Below are 8,786 nucleotides of genomic sequence, written 5' to 3'. Positions count from 1 at the left end.
CGGGTAAGCATACAGTATAACCAGTATAACCTGTAGGTATTTACAGTATTTACCTGTGGGTAAAATAAATGTCTCCTAAAACGTGTACCGTTTAGGAGATATTCGCTATGTTGGCAGCTGGTGACATCACCGATGAATGCGCCCTGAGGGAACGGTATACCAGTGCCATTCCTTTAGAGTGCTGTGCTGCGGCTCCCACATGCATGCGCAGGAGTGACATCATCGTGGCTCGGCCATTCAATGAAGGACGGGTGAAGATGGAAGCCCTCTTAGCAGTGACAGTACACCCTTGGAGGGCTTCATTCTAGGGTAAGTATTTTATAATATGCAAGTATGCGATGAATACTAGCACATTATGCCATTGCCTTGCAGGGGATTTCTTTTTAAATGCCGTGGTTTACTACCACTTTAACACAACAAATTTAAATTCCAGGCTTTCTAAACATGTTAGGTTTAGTAGACAGTTATGGCCAATCCTAAAACTGAGTACCCTTATGTACCGAATACAAATCTTGCCTTTCCTAAAAATATGAGTAGTATTAAGCTACATTAACAATGGGAGGCAAGGAGCACATGGTTTGCTGCATTTAGAAGAGACTAAACGCCTCCTCTGGATGCAGCAACACCCTGTGTGTGTGGCAAGAACTCTGCAAAAATGCTAACCCTTCAGGCACATTCTCTGCATCCATGGTCAGTCCAAGGCTCTATTCACATGTAACCAGTGTTCATTTTGGCAGCAAATTTTGATTTATCTTTAGTCATAGTCTTTTGACTAAAATGCCATTTTAGTTTTAGTCCCATTTTAGTCATCTGCAATTGTTTTAGTTTTAGTCATATTTAGTCGACTAAATTTGTAGTACATTTTAGTCGACTAAAATCATTTTAGTAGACTAGAATCAAATGGGTTTAGTTAAATTATAATGTATTATTTAGGCATTTCTCTAGAATTTCCAAAATTATTATATACTCCTGGAGTAAAACATTCTCATAAGTTATTATTTATGATATTAAGGTTTGAACAAACTTACAGATACAGATTTAGCCTCTCTGAATGGACTGAGGAGGCCTATAATGCTGCACAATGCTTTAGATGGTGATCTGAGGAGGTCTGTAATGCAAACAGTACTCTCGACGGTGGTCTGAGAGAGCTGTAATGCTGCACAGTGCTCAGGACAGTGGACTCAGGAGGCCTGTATTGCACAGTGCTCTGAATGGTGGTCTGAGGGGAGGCCTGTAATGCTGCACAATGCTCTGGATGGTGGTCTGAGGGGAGGCCTGTAATGCTGCACAGTGTTTTGGATGGTGGTCTGAGGAGAGGCCTGTAATGCTGTACAGCGCTCTGGATGGTGGTCTGAGGGGAAGGCTATAATGCACAGTGTTCTGGGATGGTGGTCTAAGAGGCCTGTAATGCTGCACAGTGCTCTGGATGCCAGTGGTAGGAGGAAGCCTGTAATACACACAGTGCTCTGAACGATGGTCTGAGGGGAGGCCTGTAATGTACACACTCGTAGTGCTCTGCTCTGGATGGTCGTTAGTCGGGACTCCCGTCAGGAGTCCTGTAATGCACAGTGCTCTGGATAGTGGTCTGAGGGGAGGCCTGTAATGCTCCACAGTGCTCTGGATGGAGGTCTGAGGGGAGGCCTGTAATGCTGCACAGTGTTTTGGATGGTGGTCTTAGGTGAGGCCTGTAATGCTGTACAGTGCTCTGGATGGTGGTCTGAGGGGAAGCCTGTAATGCACAGTGTTCTGGGATGGTGGTCTAAGAGGCCTGTAATGCTGCACAGTGCTCTGGATGCCAGTGGTAAGAGGAGGCCTGTAATACACACAGTGCTCTGGACAATGGTCTGAGGGGAGGCCTTTAATATACACACTCATAGTGCTCTGCTCTGGATGGTCGTGAGTCGGGACTCCCGTCAGGAGGCCTGTAATGCACAGTGCTGCTCTGGATGGTCTTTTGAGGTTGCCTGTGATTCTGCACAGTGCTAACTGTTAAGCATGGAGTTTCATGGAAACCGGAACTTCACAAAGGTAAATGTCCCTCCCCCACATTTTCGTTTTGTTTTCGTTCGTTAACGGAAAAGGAATTGATTTTCGTCATTGTTTTCGTCAGTGGACGAAAACGTGGTATAGTTTTTGTTTGGTTTTCATCACTGTAAAGAGGCCGCTAATGAAAATTTGACGAATATGTTTTGTAGACAAAATTAACCATGCATGTAACAGCTCGAGTGAGTGGTTACATGTGAATAGATGCTGCACCAACCATTGATTTGTACAGCTGACAGCTACTGCCACCATTTGCATTGCTGTTCAGCAACTGCTGTCAAGTTGTTGCTCCATGAAGAAAGTTCAATACAGGTTCTAATATAGATCTATGAGATCACTAGAGTCCATCCAAGTTTTGTCCTGTGTTGAGCCCTGACGAAGGAGGAGTGGTGTTGCCCCCAAAATGCATTGGCTGTTTTTATGTGCCATTTTTTACCAACAATTAAAATGATCTTGGACTCTTTTATTCAGTTTTGGTCTTTTGCTCCTTTTTGAATTTCTGTGGTTTGAGCTAATGTTGGGTGCCCATTAAGGGAAGTCTTGCAATTTGGGAGCTGCCTCACCAGAGCTATTGAGCTTGTCTAAAGTTTTCCTTCATCTGATTACACTTGTCTAAAGTTCCCAATGCTTCTTTGAGTATACAGAGCTGAATTTTAGGCTGAGCGGTAGTGTCCATACAGCCAATGAGTTCCCATAGAGTAACATAGGCTGTTTGCACAGGTGGCTGCAGACGCGTTAACAAGAAGCCAATTCACACTGTATATACCACAGCACGCAGTCCTTAACAAATGTTTTTTATAGGTAACATGGTAAGCCAATATAAAATTAATTGAATCAAAAATAAAATCATGTAGGAAAACAAAGTTTCGATCTTTTTCTAGGCAGAACAGACCAGAGTGCTGTTCTGTGTAAACTTAGGTTCATATTCCATCTAAAATCTGGGACCCTTTGGCTAAGTTTACACTTGCAGCTGGGGATGGCAAAAACAGGTAACTAAGCCATCTTTTTACCACCTGCCTTTAAAGGATGAGTTCACTTAAGAAAACATTTAAATAAATGCACATTTTTTTTTCCAAGTAAAAAAAAAGTTAATTTATTATTCTGTTTCTTAGGAGTCTACCTCCCATACAGTCAGACAGTTACAGGAGAGCAGGAAGAGTCTATTAACCACGAGAGCTCTCATCAGTGCCCTCACAGTTCATTGAGAACTACAAGCTGTCTATCACAATGGCTGATGTTACTTGTAGTTCAGTTTTGTGACTGAAGGACATGCTGTGTGGACGAAGCCCCTCACAGCCATGCTGTTTTGAAATTGTGGCAGCAAATGCGGAAAGAGCTGGGGAAATTGCTGAAAATGTTACATGTTACACCCTTAACATGCTGAGAAAGGTGAGCTTATCCAACAGAGGAAGCCACACAGGTTTGCCACCTTTTGCATTCAGTGGGCACTACCACCCGCCTAACATGACCATTCAAGTGAATGGGGCTGCACCGAAACTGCCCTACAACCGCGTGTTTTACTTTTTACACAGAACTCTATATTGAGATGTTACAAGTTACACTTAAATACAGTTCTATTAACTGCAGCAGCCTTGTGGTGGGATCTGATTACAGCCTGCTGCTCTGATAAAAGGTCTAAATGCAGTACTTTTTTTCAGTGCACACCACAGCAATGCGGTGGTGTAAATTACTCTTATAGGAAGCAAGGCATTTTGCAAGTGTGAACAAGCCTTATTAGTCAGTCTGCTCAGATTAAAATGGTTGTAAAGGTAAAAGGTTTTTTTTTTTTTTTTTACCTTAATGAATTTTATGCATTAAGGTATAACATTTTTTAATAGTAGCTCCCCCCCCGACCCCTCGTTATACTCAACTGAGCCCGATCTCTATCCAGTGCTGTGTATGTCTGCAGCAGCTCTTTTCCCCTCTCCCTTCTCTCAAAGGCTTGGCTGAGAGCAGTGGAAGCCATTTGCTGTCAGTTAACCTCCTTAGCGGTATTCCCGAGTGTGGCTCGGGGTTAAATTTCAGTGCCATTAGTGGTAACCTCGGGGTACCGCCAGGGAGCATCGCTGGATCCTGGTAGAGGTTACTTACCTTGTCCCCGGGATCCCGCGATGTGTCCCTGCAGCATACGGCAGCTGGATCTTCCGCCCGATGCTGTGAGCCCCGGCTTCCGTCTCCTGCGACGCGACGCTCGCTGGGGGCTGGAACCGGCGGCAAATTTAAAAAGTAAAACACACAAACACAATGATATATTGTATTACATTACAAAATAAAATAAATTGACATTAGTTTGCCCCCAAGTGCCCTTTCCTGCAGTTTTACTGTACTATATATATATATATATATATATATATATATATAGATATATATACATATATCTATATATATATGTATACACACATATATATATATATATATATATATATATATATATATATATATATATATATATATATACATATATATAAATATATATAAATATATATATATAAAATATATGTATACGTATATATATATATATATATATACACATACACATATATATGTATATATATATATATATATATATATATATATATATATATATATATATACTTTAACTTATTTATAGTTATTTATTATATTATAATTTATGATTTTGTGTTTCAAACTTTATCATACCCGAGATATTATAAAGAAGAACGCACAGTAAAAAAAAAAAAAATCATATGTAACTAGTTGGTTTGGGCTGCTCGTCCTTAAGAATTACTAGCAAAATAATAGTACCGCTTTCAGGACCTAAAATCGGAAACAATCATACCGCCAGGGAGGTTAAGACCTGTTAGTAGAGAGGGAGGGCAGGGCTGAGCAGGGCTGTGTGCCTGACGCAAAGAGCCCATCTTGGTATTAAGCATGCATGTTTGTCCACATAGGAAGCCAGGGGGGAGGAGCCTGAAGCTCTGACAGGAGAACACAGAAGAGAAGGATAGGGGCTGCTCTGTGCAAAAACTATTGGACAGAGCAGGTAAGTATGAAATGTTTATTATTTTAATGAAAAAAAAATTAACTTTACAATCATTTTGGTTACTGGAGTAGATGTTGTCCAGATTTCCTAATTTACAAATTATTTTACTGGGTGCAATATGAAAGGAATGTCTATCGGCCATTACTCTCTCTGCAGTCACCTATTTTGATGTCATTACACAGCACTACCTTGCAAGAGTTAAGAGAGTTGCCCATTACCCTTTAGAGCAGCTGTTTGTTGTGCTGTTTACCTAATGGACCAGAGCAATTTATACATTTCTATTGAAAGCATTAACTTTGTTATTGCTTAAGATAACAAAGTAAAGGCTCATACACACCAGTGGTTAGGTTGTTGTAAAACGCCATGGTTGACCTGCATATTTATGACATACCCCGCCCCCCAAGCTGCTCTCCCCTTTAGCTGCAGAGACAGTGGGTGGGGTTTGTACACATGCCTTACTTGTGTTGCTATTACTGGCATCATATGCAGGTGTTGGGATTTGTTGTGAGCTGTCACCAGGTTGCAGCCCTCAGGATCACTCCACTAAAAGGACCACAGGAACAGAGTTGCTATGATGTGGAGACCAGGTATGAAATAGTGGAAGGTTAGAGTTCAGGCAGGGCTGGTGGCAAGCAAGAGTGTAGTCAATGTACAGAAAAGGGTCCAGGAAGGCAGCAAGAAGAAGGATAATCGGTGTCTAGGCAGAGCTTGAGTCAGGCAGCAGGTAAAACAACGGTCAGTACCTTGGGCCAAGCAGCAATGGGGACAGGAGCCATGAGCAGGGTAGGGCACTCCACTCAGCAGTAACAAGAAACTAGCACACAGGGTAACTGGTAAGAAGACACAGCGCTGGTCGCCATAAGGGAAGATATTTAAACACCCAACATTGCCCAGCATCAAAGCCGCATTTGAACTTCATACTAGTGCATGCAAAACACTGCAGACAAACAGAATGGACCAAGCCCCTGGTTGTACAGATGAAAGTCCTAGAGGTACTGTAACATTGCTTCCCCCTTATGAGCAGCCTTTGTATGCCTTTAGGGCTAGGCTTCTCAGGGTGAGCATGGTGGAAAGTCCTGGTCAACCTAGCTGCACAGATAATGCTTAATGGCTCCCAAAATGTTCTCCTGTGCTGAATCCCTTCCACTTTCAGGCACCCTGCCACTTGCTTGGAGGCAACAGTCACCTTCAAATTCTTCATCACCATCCACCAAGAGGAGGTGGAGGATCTGATCAACCAGGGAATGGATATGGAGATAATTTTAGACAGGACACATGAAAAGCTGGGTTGACTTTTATTGACTCGGAAAATGTGAGCCTCACCGCCACTGGGTTGATAATCTGTTGAATACAGAATGAACTAATAAATATATATTTATCGGCTGACAATGAAAACACAAATTAGTGGTTGACCTCTACCTGAAAGTCTCCGGGCAGATAAACCTTGTCACCATGCATCATCAGGTCACTGGAGTGACAGAGGCTTAGTTCAGGAACAACCAGGTACGTTTTTGGACACTGACTTGATCTGGTCGGGACATTAAAAACAGGATTATCCAAGAACATTTGTGGCAATGCATCAGGTAAATCAAGAAGAAATCAAATCTAGTACAGAAAATGTCCATTTAGTTTGGCGTGGTCTGAGGCAATTAGCTGTTCGCAGGTATTAAAAATTTTAATGACAGGTGAGAATGATAATAGGACGGACTGTTCCTCCCAACAGGAAACACTGTTCTCTTTCAGGGCAACATTAATTACAAACAATTTCCTATCATTGTTGTCTTATTTCTTCCCAGGTAAAGTATTTTTCGAGAGAAAAAAATGCTTAGGTGTGCTTTTGAACCAGATCAAAGAGAATATTGCCCCTATTGCCATTTCTGATGCATCTACTGTACCTCAAAAACAAAAAAACAAAGGTAAAGGTTCAGATGCTTCAGGACTGGCGCTAAAGTGAACTGAGATTTCAAAACACCAAAGGCGAACTGGACCTCTAATGGCAAGGAGAAAGAAGTGTGCGGACTGCTATGTTGCGTCAAAGGGCTAGCTATGGTGGAAAAGTTCCATATGGACTTACAATGTACAATAAATGTTGAACCCAAAAAAATGCTGGACTCTTTTCTTGTCAGTGGACATTGGCCATTCTAAAATTGTTCAAAATAGTGCAGTGCAAAAGATAAATAAAATTAATAGATAAATAAACAGATGAGCATAAAGTCCATATAAAGGTAATGATCGGTCCACATGGATAAGCTGCTGTGTGATAAAGTGTTCAGGAGACATGCAAGTGTCATGGTGCATCCAACCCCTCTACCTTCACCACCACTATCTGCTCACAATTGGGGGTATTAATCGACCACTGAGCAATCTTTGGCCCAGACGATAGTTCCTCCGTGCAAAAAAATAAATTAATAAAAAGGACATCTAGTGCTCTCCAAAAAAACTCAGCATATATTAAAAAGTCAAAATAAAACTTACAAGTGTAGCACTTGTCACAAGTGCATATAACGAGCACTCGATACAGCAGTACAATTTGAAAGATGGCCACGGTTGATGTCATACGCAGCTCCTCCCCTGTAAGTGTTACTTCCTTGGGCGGGACTTCGTCAGCGGGAACGAAGCTCCGCTTCTGTAAATACACTCTCTGGCACCATGGAAACCAGACACTAGAACTTAAATTCAGCTGTAAAAAAGCAAACTAGTACTAGACAAGATCGCTTATGCACATAGGACTATATGGAACACTGGGAACAGGGCCCACAGTGGATATACCAAGCCCAATGAGTAGAGAAAAATACATTATCAAGCATAAGAAAAATACATTATCAAGCATAAGAAAAAAACTAACCTTATATAAAAATACTTACTTTTTTAAAAATGTATTCGATTTTACTTTGAACCTTGAAGGTGGAGTGCAACTTTAATATTTGTATTGAACATTGGACATTGGGCGTTGTAGCTCATGTTTGATATGGGACCTTGGTCCATTTTATGGCATGGTATATTCACTGAAGTGGGCACCAGACCATGATAAGAAACCAGTGTTTCTATTATGGAAGGTGACGTGCCACTTTAGTATTTATATTAAAAGGTTTGTTTTCTTTCTTAAGCTTGTTAATGTATTTTTGGGCTTTGTAGAGCCACTGCAGTGCACTTTGGGCCCTGTTCCCAGTGTTCCATATGGTCCTATGTGCATAAGTGATCTTGTCTAGTACTAGATCGCTGTTTTAGAAGCTGAATTTAAGTGTCTTGTATCTATGGTGCCAGAGAGTGTAGTTACAGAGGCGGGATGATCGTACAGCTCTATTCCCGCTGATGAAGTCCAGCCCAAGGACGTAACGCATATGGGGAAAGAGCTGCGAATGATGTCACCCTCGGCCATCATTCAGATTGTACTGCTGTATCAAGCACTCGTTATATGCACTTGGGACAAGAGCTACACTTGTAAGTTTTATTTTGACTTTTTATTAAATGTTGAGTTTATACGGAGCACTCCGTATAATACTCCTAATTGTGGGAATGTGTGGATAGACCCTACGGGTCTCATGTAGAAGGTGAGCAGATAGGGGTGGTGAAGGTGAAGGGGTTGGATGCACTGTGACACTTGTATGTCTCCTGAGCACTTTATCACACAGCGGCTTTTCCATGTGAACGGATGATTACTAGTATATGGACTTTATGCTCATTTGTTTATTGATACATTAATTTTATTTATCTTTTGCGCTGCAATATTTTGATTAAT

This window comes from Pelophylax lessonae (assembly GCF_965119305.1).
Source record: "Pelophylax lessonae genome assembly, chromosome: 1".
Classification (NCBI taxonomy): Eukaryota; Metazoa; Chordata; class Amphibia; order Anura; family Ranidae; genus Pelophylax; species Pelophylax lessonae.
Note: the sequence above shows the minus strand (reverse complement) of the source record.